The sequence below is a fragment of the Lycium ferocissimum genome, chromosome 6 (assembly GCF_029784015.1).
Source record: "Lycium ferocissimum isolate CSIRO_LF1 chromosome 6, AGI_CSIRO_Lferr_CH_V1, whole genome shotgun sequence".
Taxonomy (NCBI): domain Eukaryota; kingdom Viridiplantae; phylum Streptophyta; class Magnoliopsida; order Solanales; family Solanaceae; genus Lycium; species Lycium ferocissimum.
The window spans coordinates 48,818,157-48,831,145 of NC_081347.1; the positions used below are offsets into that span (position 1 = coordinate 48,818,157).

Below are 12,989 nucleotides of genomic sequence, written 5' to 3' on the forward strand. Positions count from 1 at the left end.
TTACAACTAAAGTATAAAACTGAGATCTTTGCAAAAAACTGCTTTCAAAGAAAAACGAATCACCATTAATTTTCTAAGTTTGAATGGCAATCCCGCTCTTATATAATAGAAGTATTTTCAGAAAAAATGAGTTTAATTAGCTTAATGACTGAATTTCCAAAAATTAGTTTTCTTTTAAATAGAATAATGTAACGCAATTGGCTTTAACTTGTATTAATAAGTGGCAAACCTTTTTTAACAAAATATAGGACCAAGTTTTTGACTCAAAAACTGGATTTTTCCTACTAATATATGAAAACCCATTTCTGGAAAATAGAGACAAATGAAGGATTTTTAGCGCAAAATATACTGTTTTGGCCCAAATTAGCTTACATTTTTAGACACGATATACTCGTTCAAACATAAAAATGCCTTTATAAACATTTAAAGAACCTACGCGTAATATAAAGTTCCGGATTAGACTAAAACGTACCAATACGAGTTAACCTGGGCCCCGGTATATGAGTACAAAATAAGTAACTTACAAAAAATAATAACTTTTCTTTTACTCTTCTTTACAAACTTATACTTATTCCTTATATATAAAAGGAAACTATTTACACTCGGATATAATAAATCCAAAACTACGATACCCTATAAATAAAGGGGATATATTTAAATTCTTCCAAAAAATGTGATATGCAAAAAACTCTCTACGACGGTTCTTTTTACAGGAAAATAAACACAAAATAAGCAGTTTAAACAAATACTCATACACTGGAATTCAAAGGTCAACCGTATAGTACGGATCCTTAATACTAGAGTGCCTAACACCTTCCCCAGGGGATCATCAGAACTCATACCTAGAACTCTGGATTACGAAGGTTTTTTCACAGTATTTGAATAAACCCTTCACAACTGGTTTTCCTAATTTTCTAAAAATTAGGTGGCGACTCTTTTTCAAAACAAGTCCGAAAGAGCGTCAACAAGTTTGTAGTAGCCTTTTTACGCCCTAAACCCGCGTGAAAAAGCGAACCGCAACACCTCCCCCCCCCCCCCCCCCCCCCCCCCCCCCCCCCCCTTCCCATTTTTTTTAGCCCCAAACTCATAAAATTACACTTTACCCTTTTTTCGCCTGTAAATACCTCCTACCTTGCTACAATCTTCACACCATTTTCATTTACAATTTATAATTTCTCTAGTTTTCTATCTCTCACTCTCTCTCTTACAATATTATCAAATAAAGACGATTGTTTCCCTATTCTAACATTTAGTTCTCACAAATTGATGCAAGGTTTAAATTTTAAATCTTTCAATCTATATTTTTGTAACGATCCGTTTGATCGTTTTGAGCTTTTAGACTTCTTTTCCCAAAATACCCTTCACATAGTTTCATTTCGGAGTTTATGACTTGGGGGGATGGGTGGCGCGGTTCCCGAAGCAATCGGGCAGGTTTTATTGGTTGTGATGATTTTAGAGAATTTTAAGTTGAAGAAATAGAAAGGGTTGACCAAAGTCAACATCGGGGGTATTTTCTGTCACGACCCAAATTACAGAGCCAAAAAGGCCCTAACTCTCCCGAGTCAATAAGACATCCACAATCGAAATTAATGTAAAAGAAGTAAGAAATAATGCGGAATAAACATACAAGTTAATTTTAAGCCTTAAATATCCTTAATAGTACAAAATGCGGAATTAAATGTACAACCATCCCCGAATCTTGTGTCACTAGTATAAGAACGGACTACAATGAAGTATAAGTCTGGGAATACATCTTGAAATACATAAACTGCCTAGGAATAAAAAGACATAAAAGAATAGAGATAGATGAGAATCCGGTGCTACAGAACTACTAGTAGCTCACCCCGAAGTCTCGAAATGGCCTTCTCAACAAATAGTCGTGTGATCTCGAGGTCCACTAGTGCTAGGGACAGAATCTGCACACCAAAAAGAGTGCAGCAAGTGTAGCGTGAGTATGGGAAATAATGTGTACTCAACAAAGATCGTCGACCGACCCTAACGAAAATGGAGACGAGGGTTGTCCTACAATTACTACTTCCACAGTTTAACCGCTATTAGTCCATAAAATAATATTCACAATAATCTCAACAATATCAGGTTACAAGCCTAGGTGAAAGCTTCTAATCCACAAGTCCATCAGATAACCAAATAAGCATCTAAATCCTCAGTCCGTCAAATAACCAATTAAGCACTTAAGATAAACCAGGCAACAATTCAAGTAAATCACAATCAAGAAATCAATGAGAGACTATGATATGAAATGGAATGCAATGCAACACTTTTCCATCTCCGGTACATACACGTTCCTTCAATAGGGAGCGCGACCCATGGGGGACTTACGAGGTCCATATACCACCCGAAATCATTTCCCTTCGGGTTTCTTAGATATATTTGGCTCTTAATCCCATCATCTAGCTATTCTTAGGCTCACATTACCTGTCACTAGCCAATCGGGCTCATATTAATCACATCACTTGGCCAATCGGCCCATATACTCGCGTCAACCATCCGGAATCATTTCCCTTCGAACCCAACATAAGTATCCTCAAGTGTAATATGCATGAGATGCCATATGAAAGCATAAATATGATATGCCAACAACAAGCAATCAATGCCAAGGAATAAAGACTCAATCATTAGCCTCTTTTCCACTTTTATAACGAGCATTTCAAAGTGATGACAGCATTTAAGCACATATATAAGATAGGTAAGCATAGATGCACTAAATAAGGGATCTCATGCCCACCACAAGTCACACAATAGTCTATGCTATCAGCTAGTGCCCAAAGCATGGCATTCAGATAGACTATACAATTTAAAGTACGCAAATACCCATAAGATGGCACCGGTACCTGACACAAGTGCTCGTCATCTCACAAGTATAGGTACCCCCTTAATTACCCCATTACTCCCTCTTAATTAGACCAATTAGACCAACCATGAAGCTTAAGTTAAGGTTTATAGTTTCAACATGCCTGATTTGAAGTCCGAAACTCAAGCGATCACCATACGGCCTTGCCTTTCTTCATAGCCTTCGAACGATCCCAAACTATTTAAATACAAAATCTACATACGTGCACAAGTCCGTAGACACCCATAATGCAATGATAATGATTTGGATTTAAAAATTCACCCAAAAAGCTAACCCCGAACCCTCAAGGGAACAAATGGAATTTTATTTGAAAATTGGTTTACCCATAGCTTAACTAGTCTAACTCCAAAAAAACCATTCAAAAAGTCATCATCTTGATCCTCTAATCCATGATTGATCACTTTTTAACTTTTGGGTTCAAAATCCCAATTTTCCCCAACCAAACACAGATAAAAATGATAATCAATGGGAATAATCACGGGGAAACATCAAAATAAAGGTTATATACTTACCCCCTCGTTGAGACGAGAACAACAACGCAAAAATTGCCTCAAACGGAGCTCTAGAACTCAAGCTATGATGAAAATATTAAATGTTTCGGGTTTGTACCATTTAAACATTGTCCAATCATTTTTCCTTCATCGCCTTCGCGATGTACCTTCATCTTCGTGAAGAGCAATTTTTCGCTTTGACCAGTCACCCCAAAATTCCTTCTTCGCGTTCGCGGGACCCCCTCGCATTCGCGAAGAACAAAAGTTCGCACCAAAACCATCTATTTTTCCCGATACTAAAATGGGCATAACTCCCCTCATACGACGTCGAAATTCGATGACTCTTTTTCCTATGGTTTTGTAAACACAACACGGATGTAATGGTTCAATTGAAAAACAAATAAAAGGTCTTTTGCACAAAGATGGTATCCTTTATGGCCAAAGAAACGACGCCGAAACTTCAAACACGTGGGCGACACAACCCAAATCTATCCAAAACTCGTCGGAATCTCACCAAAACTTGCGAACAAGTCCAAAATCATCATAAAAATTTGTTGGAACTTTCAAAACATCGACACGGGATCGTCTTGGCCCGATGTTGACCGTGGTCAACTCCAATTCCTTAACTAGTTTCTCAACCAATGACACAAATCATACCCAAACCCTCCGGTAACCGAATCAAGGACTCGACTAAGTCATAAATCGTATTCCGCACCTAATGAAATCAATGAAACTTTAAAAAAGACTCATTTACCCCCGGTGTTGACTTTGGTCAACCATTCTCATTTCTTTACTTAAGGATATCCAAAATGTCTTTTTCCTTACCCCAAAACTCACCCAAAAGCTTCGAGAATTGAGCCATCCATTTCCTATGCGATAAACATCAATACAAAGCTAACGGAACCAATGAATTTTGAATCTGGGTCTTATTTCTTCCCGTGACCATTTTTTCACCATAAATAGGCATATTTAATGCTAAGAACAATTTAATTGTCAAAAACCAACCTAACAAACTCTAGTGTTAGCTCCGTTAATTTCTACAGGTCATAAATAATAATTCAAATCTCACGGAATCTTCAGATCGCCAATCAGAGCACGTTTTCAAAAAAAAAAAAAAATCCAAATAATTAAATACCGAGATTTGCAAAATGAAACCTTCTCCCAAAGTGAACTAAATGACATTCGTTTGACTTAAAACTTTGTAAGCAAGTCAAAATCATTATTACGGAGCTTCTGGAATAGACAACATGCAAAATGGAGCATCGGTTCTCCAAATGATCGATCGAGTCATTATATTTTTGTCATTTTTTAAGTTTCCTCGATTCCATTAGGTTCAGAATGTCATTTATGACTTAGTTGAGCTTTTGGTTAGGGTCCTCGAGGCGTTCAGGTGTGATTTGGGTCATTGGTTGAAATTACAAGTTTTGTATGTTTAGAAGTTGACCGCAATCAACACCTGGTTAAGGGGATCTCTTTTGGGAATTCTGAGTGCGCAATCAAATTCATAGCATCGTTTATACTCATGTAGCATATTTGGTTTGTGGTTAGATTCTCCTAAAATTTAGGCTATGGACTATCTAGACTATGGGTAACATGATTTTAAATTCAATTTTCAGTTTTGCCCTTGGGGCTCGAGTTTGAATATTTTGGGTCCATTCGGGGGTTCCAGACTCAAGTATAGCAATATGGGTATTTTTGGGTTCGTATGACCTTGTAGAACACTAATTTTACTATGTTGATTTGGATTTCATGATAAATTGACCATTTTGACCTTCAAAGTTTGGAACGGGGCTTTAGGTGGACTTTTCGAACCTAAATTCTTTTATGGCAATATGGATACCTATAGAATCACATTTTAACGTAGGTTTCATGTTTGATAGACTTTGATCATTCAGAAGCACTCCGGAAAGGGAAGGCATTGGCATGAGGGTTCGTGGCACCTCTTCGGCCTCAAGGTAGGTTACGATTTATTATTTAGATTCTGATTGGAGGGCTTATTTAGTTTATAAATGTCACGACCCAACCCCGTAGGCCGTGACTAGTGCCCGAGCTGGACACTCGTACATACCAATAACCGGGAATCGACATACAAATAGCTTATACATATACAAAGGTCAGACATCGTCTCCAAAGTGTCGCATGTACAAATAGATATCACAGAAGCCAGCAAGGCTATCATAAAGCACAACGTCCCAAAATATATACAAACACAAGCCGACAAGGTCGCTACGCGAATGGGACCGCCCAAAACATAAATCATACGAACACAATCGAACAAGAATATTCACAACCCACATATATGTCTACGGACCTCTCAAAGTAACAACGTAATCATATGACGGATTGTGGCCCCGCCGTACCCCCCGAATGGACATATGCATAGACAACGGAAGAGTCGTACCAAAATATAGGCTCGAACAAAGGAGCACTCCAAGATAGCAGTAGATGTCCTAAGTCCCGGATCACCAAAGTGGACGTCCGTACCTCGCGGGCATGAAACGCGACCCGAAGAAAGGGATTGATTTTAATATGTACTGAGTATGCAAAGCATGAAATACAGTAAACAGGATCATAATCGGAACAAGAAGTACAGAAAATAAGTACAATATCCAGAATACCAAAATATTTACTTTTGAAACACAAATCATGCATGGGGCTCAGGGAACATGGTCGCCACCCCGTCATTTGGCGCCATAACACATCATACTCCAGAAGATTTCATATCTCCATAACCCGGCATGTCTCCATAACACATCATAACGCCATAACACATCATAACACCCAGTAATATAAACGGTACCCGGCCTCAGCGAGGGACTCGGTGAACCATAACACATCATACTCCGAAATATAGCATAGTGCGCACGACGACATAATCGGCCCGGGACTCGGCGAAAGATGTAACAACAGTATGCACGAGCAGAGTCGTGAGTAACCATATGCATAAAAATTATCATTACAGACTCAACAGATAAGTAAGTAATCGACGCTCGAGGGTTAAGACGATAGTCATGCTAAGTCCTTTCTAATGTCGTTAGAACTAAACAAAGGAAAGTCTCTCGGGGGACCACGGACAAGTATCAAACCAATCCGAGCCCGCCTATGAAAGTTACGGACATTATACGCTATAGAATCCTCTACGAACGTATCGAAGCGATCCGAGCCCGTCTATGAAAGTTAGGGACCTTATTCGACATAGAATCCTTTAAAAACAAAAACTCTTTATGCAACATTTGAAATCCAATCGTACCAAAGACATAAGGACCATAGTTCGACTACATTAAGAATGCCAACATTAAGAAGTGAATAAGAATCGTAGACATGCTCGGATCTTAAGAATAGAGTTACCCCGAAGCTCGTAGCATAGCCTACTTACCACTAAGACATGCCAAAAGAAAGAAAGGTTAGGCTTTACATACCTCGTCCGCTTCCTAAGCTAATCCGAACTTAAGTCTCGGGCTTCCCAAGATCTACAACAACGTCATTAGATACTAACATTAGTTATAGGCACTTAGGATTTCAATCCCAAACTAGCACTTTATCTACAGAAATTTGGGCAGCATTTCCCCTATAAATTCAACAACCCCGAGAATTCAACTCGGCCAAATCATCAACAACAATACCAACAACCATATTAACAAAGATCCACAATCAATTCAAAAAGCATTCTAACGTTAGTAACTCTTTTCCTACATAATTCGACAACATTCCATTTACATTCAATTCAACTACATACATTCAAGCCAACATTAACGCTCACATGTTCAAGTACTAATCCGAGATCATTCAAACGAGATTCAAGAGCACTTCAAACAATCCGCACAATATTCAAAACAACCCAACCAAAACACCATTCCACCCGAAACCTTCCCAAACCCGACAAGAACAACAACAACACATTCCTCTCTTCCAAATTCATGAACTACACCAACAATCCACACGTTAACGATATCATTCTCATAAATATACAAACTACATTCAAAACACGTTAACTTCCAAAACAGCCCACAACGATTACAACTTCAACTAGAATCATTAAACTCTCATTATCAACATAGAATCCACAACAACAACAACCAAAATACTAAATAAAATTAGCTCATTCCTTGCCATACAAAACAGCCCATGTTCGGCCACCACCCCAACACACAAATTTCATGATTTTCATCCATTTCTAACTCTACAACATACACAAACCATCCATAACATATGAAAAGAAGATTAGACCTTACCTTTTCCACTTAACTCCACAACTTGGCTAGGGTTGTCAATGGTAGAAACGAATGGTTTGTTGACTCCAACAACTACCTCACGTTAACAAGGACCTTCCAATTGGTTGAAAAGCTAGAAGAAAATATTTTTTTGATCAAGATTTTTGGACCTCAAGTTTGGCTAGCTATGGTCGAATGGTCTTTTTTTTTTTCTCCAAGTTTCTCTAAGCTTCTTAAGGTTGTGAAGATGATGAATATAATTCACTTGTCATCTTCCATCTACATATATTATTCATCCATGTGGACCATGGCCCACACCACATTACACGGCCACTTGGCCTTTTGTTTCATGAATTATTAACTTTCCATAATTAACTTTTAACCCCAAATTTTCCTTAATATTACATACCAATAAAATCATAAGCAACTTATGCCTTAAAACAAGATCGGAGGTCAAAAGTCTCTACCTCGTATCCCGGAATAGTCTTGCCCTTAACTTATCATGGTTAGCTCGGATTATCCCAATGTACAAGATACGGGATATAACAATAAATGTTTAAGGGGTATTGGGCATGATTAGGGTCCCACCTTTATGATTACGATGAGCACTTGGGTTGGTACCGATGTGTACTGTTAGGTAGCTAGAATGACGGGCAAAGCATGTTGAGCCTTCGGGCTTGTGGTGATAAGTCCACTTATACGGTGTATACACTGTAAAAACCGTATGTATATTTAAAAGGACCCCTGAGATATATCCACTACTTTAGTGCAATTGGTTTTGTAGCATCCCCCCCGCACTTCGTCCCCCTTTTCGAGTAGCTAAAGGCAAAAATCTGGGTTTTAAAGCCTTGATGAAAGTTTTAGGTCTACGAAATAGCTTTCTAGAACATCTTAAATCACTCAAAACGGAGCTTTACACAAGGAGTTATGCTAAAAACACTAACGACGTCCAAATCCAAAACGGGTTTACAACACGAAAAATCCGGCAAAACTCCCTTGATATTCCACCACAAAAGCAGTTCAACGACCACCAAATAGTCCCAAAATATTATCATCAAACATCCACAAGAACCATATAAAACAGCCCACGATCCATAAAATTCAACAAGGCAATAAACAAGTTTATAACGCTATTTTCTCCGCTCTAATCCGTTAAATCTCCAATTAAACACTTTAATAACATAAAGTAAATCTCATACATACCTTAGCAGTAGCTCAACCACGAAAGTATCCTTCCCCAAGGTCAATATTTAGCTTAAGATGACGATGACAACTCGTACTACACTTTCCTCTTCACGAGCTTTGAGTTTTGATCAAATCTTGGTTTTTTTCTCTCTACTCTCTTCTCTCTCTTTCTCTAGGAGGTTCTGGATATTAGTTGATCTGAAAATGAAGAAGAGGGGCTGAAATATCACTTAAATGTCAAGGAAATGGGCCTGACCCGACTTGAAATCGGGTTGGGCCGAATTTTTGCGGTTCAGCTTGACCTTTCTGCATTAAAATGTCCATAACTCTTTATCCAGATATCACCTATAAGCCCATAATATATGGTTGGAAAGGTATTTCAATTATCTACAACTTTCATTTTATGAGTTTTCCCAAATTCCTAAATTCGGATGGGTTATGACCTCCCGAAGTCAGATCACCCGAAGCATAACTTAAAAAAAATATATTTTTTTTTCTTCAAAGAAAATTTTGGGGTGTTACAGGTTGTTAGGCGCCTTATGTCTTTGCATGAAACCTGAGTTTGAGTCTCTATAGCAGTTTAGTTTCTACGTTTTGTTGAATTTGTTTTGTAGATTCTCTACAAATAAATTAATAAGCCTACATACTTTTTTTAATTTTTTATTCTTTAGTCCTCCCTTAAACCCCCCCCCCCCACACACACACACACACACACACCCAAAAAAAAAAAAAACCAGAAGAAGAAGAAGAGGCCCCAAATCAAATCTTTTCCCCATTCTAAACACATTCTCCTCCTTCCAATGTTGAAGTTTATACTATTTTATTAATACCTTATCATAATTATTAAGTTTTCAAAGAGTTGCACACCAAACTTTGACAGTAACAATTGACATGTTAATATTAAGACATTTGGTCATTAGTGTCCCCTCTGCGTCAAAATCCTGGGTCCGCCTCTGCTTACAATCTAGTTGTAGAATTGAGAGTCTCCCACAATACATTAGGTAAATAATTTAATTCTCCTTATTCATCTTTTTCCTTCTTCTTCCCTGATCTCAATGTAATAGAAAAAAAAAATCCAAAAAGAAAAGATAAAATGACATACAATTTGATAATCAAAGTTTCTTATGATGCGGGAAAGCATAGAATTAGCTTCAAATGAATACGTTCAACCTTAAAAAAAGATGGTAAGCCAACGTTGAACGCTTCAAATTGAATGCTTCAAGTTGATCAGTGAAGAAGGTGAAGGCTGGCCGAGAGACTAGTCCAAGAGCGATTTCAAACTTTGAGGCTCAACTAAATTTGGATTTCCCTGCCACCATACTTGTGCAAAGTGATGGAAAGCCTTTTCAGTGGGATGATAAGAGTCAAATATGACATGTTCCTTCACATTTTTGCACAACTCATAAGCCTCTGCAACTCCACAAATACCAAATCCTCTGTATGGACCAAATCCACAGCATGCTGACTTTGCTTCGGTGAAACCTTTACATAATAAAAAGAAGTATCATTATTATCTCCACCCTCTTTAATTTACCTTAAACATAAGGTTGTAATTACAAAAGAGTTTAACTTCCATACTATAAGTGTATACATTTTTGGACCGCTCTAAAACATAATAGCCGGTAATGTATATGTTTTGTATATTACGTATAAATATACATACAATATACATATAATATACATAATCAATGTATAGGTCATTGTATATTTTGGCTAGCGCCTGTAATTAATTTTGGCCGACGGGCCAAAAGTTGGAAAAGGCCAAAATGCCTACGTCTTATCATGTTATTTGGAAGATAACTATATGTCACCATCCATAAATTGAGTACTAACTAGTCCGGAAACATAAGATAGTGTACCTGCTATATCGGGTTAAAATTTTCTAATATGGTTAGAAATTTTAGACGGCCAGTGTACATAATGTTAAATTCATTATAAAAAAATGTTGTGTTACGTGCTAAAGTCCAAAAGGAACGCACCATATGTTGAAGGGTTCTCAAAGAGTTCATTAAGAGCATCAAACATATTGAAATATGAGTACTCGAACCCCCTTAATTCCTTCTTGAATTGTTTGAGTTTTTGCAAAAGAGCTAAATTGTGCTTCTTTACTATGGAGTTGAGTTCATCCAAGCAATCACCATGATGACCTCCCTTAAGAAAAGCAATTACCCCTAAATCTTGGTAAACAGCCTAAAGGCAACAGATTTTGGATGCCAAATTTTCTCCCTCCTAACTTGTATATTTCCTGGTTTAAAAAAAAAAAAAAAAAAAAAGAACAACACAACAAATTAAGTATCTCTCTGTAGACATGTTTAATTAAGGGTTAATACATAGTAACACCTTAAACTTATCAGTAAATTTCATTTAGACACTTCATTTATGGCTCGTTGCAATTGAACACATAACACATGATATAGTGTTCATATTAGACACTTTGGTTCAAATTTCGAAAAAACTTTTTGCGCGTGGTCTCAAGTGCTCATTACGTAGATAAGTAACTACATAAAATAGGTCATCTTTTGACACACATCAGCGTCAATTGAACATAACATGCTAGAGGTTTTACAGGTTATTGAGCCAAATACATACTCTTGAATACGTATAGTTAAAACAGATGACATATTTTAAATGGTTAACTTATTTACGTAATGAGCATTTGAGAACACACACAATTTTTTTTTTTTTTTTTTTTAAATTTGAACCGAAATTACGTGGTGTACATAGGTTAAATCTTAGTATTATGAATATATTTATCATGTGTCCATCCAATGCTCAATTGTGTCCAGGTGCTCAATTGAGCAAGCCGTAATTTGTGTATCTAAATGAAATTTACTGACAAATTTAAGCGGTTACCGATGTATTAAACCTTTAATTAGTGTACAAAAAACCTTGTGTTTTGTTACCATAATGACATTGACGAAGTTATCCATCACCATATTCATATATTCCTGCTCTGTTGCATAAGCTAAACAAGACATGTCGGAAGGCATATCTGGAATGTCGAAAAGACGCAGATAATCGTTGTTGACTACGCTGAACAAGTAGATTGCATTGGACAACAATGCCTCTGAATCTTTTTTCCCTAGTTGTGCTTTCAACTTTTCTGTCACTTAAAATTGCCTAATTGTGTGTTTAGGCTGATCACCTGTAAGTACAAAACAAGTTAGGTTCCATGTCATAAGTAACAGTATAACAGGACATTTATACCATAAGGTCACCTGATGTCTATGATAAACATTAATGGCTGATCCGATAAAAATTGTAACTAACATACCATAACAAATTGAGCTATCTGCGTAAAAAATCTCTATTAGGAGTATTTTTTCTATAGTTTTTAAATATGAAATTTTATTACAAAAAATAAAATAAAATATTCATGTCCAAATTCATGATCTAAATTAATAAGTTTGACTCTCGAAATTAGGTGCCACATATATGAGACAGAGGAAGTAATGTTTATTGGTGAGTGGTGATTGGAGTTAACAAGAGTACTAAGCCAATGAAGAAATAAAATTTATCTGCAATAAATTTTGAATATTGTTAGACGTTCTAAAATTTGTGCTGTTTTTAATATTTCCAATTGCATCAACTGTACTTCCACCGTTTTAATTTGTCTGTCTTAGTTTGACTTAACAAGAATTTCAGAAAGTAAAAAAGGTTTTCAAATCTTGTAGTCTTAAACTAAAGATATGTATAATGTACCAACCTTTCCACTATAGGTTTCATCTAGACAACCAGCACCACCAGAGCCAAAGTTCACTCCGTAAAAGGAACGGTTGTGAAGAGCTTGGTAATATGATGGAATCATTGCCAAATTTGCAAATTCCGCTAATAGTGGGAAAAAAACATTATACTGACATTATATAAGATTAAAATTAAATTCAAAAACAAAAACAGAAAATCATAAAGCGATTGCAATAAAAGAAGAGTGTCAAGGTATTGAGGGTGTGTTTGGTATGGAGGAAACTATTTTTCTAGTATTCTCATATTTGGTTAGTCAAAATTTCAACAAAAGTTTTTTTCTAAAAAAACAAGTTCCTTAAAAATGAGAAAACAACTTCTCTAGTGGAACTAGGGAAAACAAAGTTCAGCAAGTGATATTCCGTACTAATTTTCTCATTTTCACCTCCAATACACCCAGTGGCATAGCTACATAAACGAAAGAGTGGTCAGTTGAACACCCTTCATCGAAAAATTATACTTTACATATATTAAAAAAAAATACTACGT

General features: G+C 36.7%; 1 pseudogene; it reads right to left on the reverse strand.

Annotated features, from left to right (window-relative positions):
* Nucleotides 1-9,486: 9,486 nt before the first annotated feature.
* On the reverse strand, nucleotides 9,487-12,616 carry LOC132060792 (GDSL esterase/lipase 1-like; annotated as a pseudogene).
* Nucleotides 12,617-12,989: the final 373 nt, after the last annotated feature.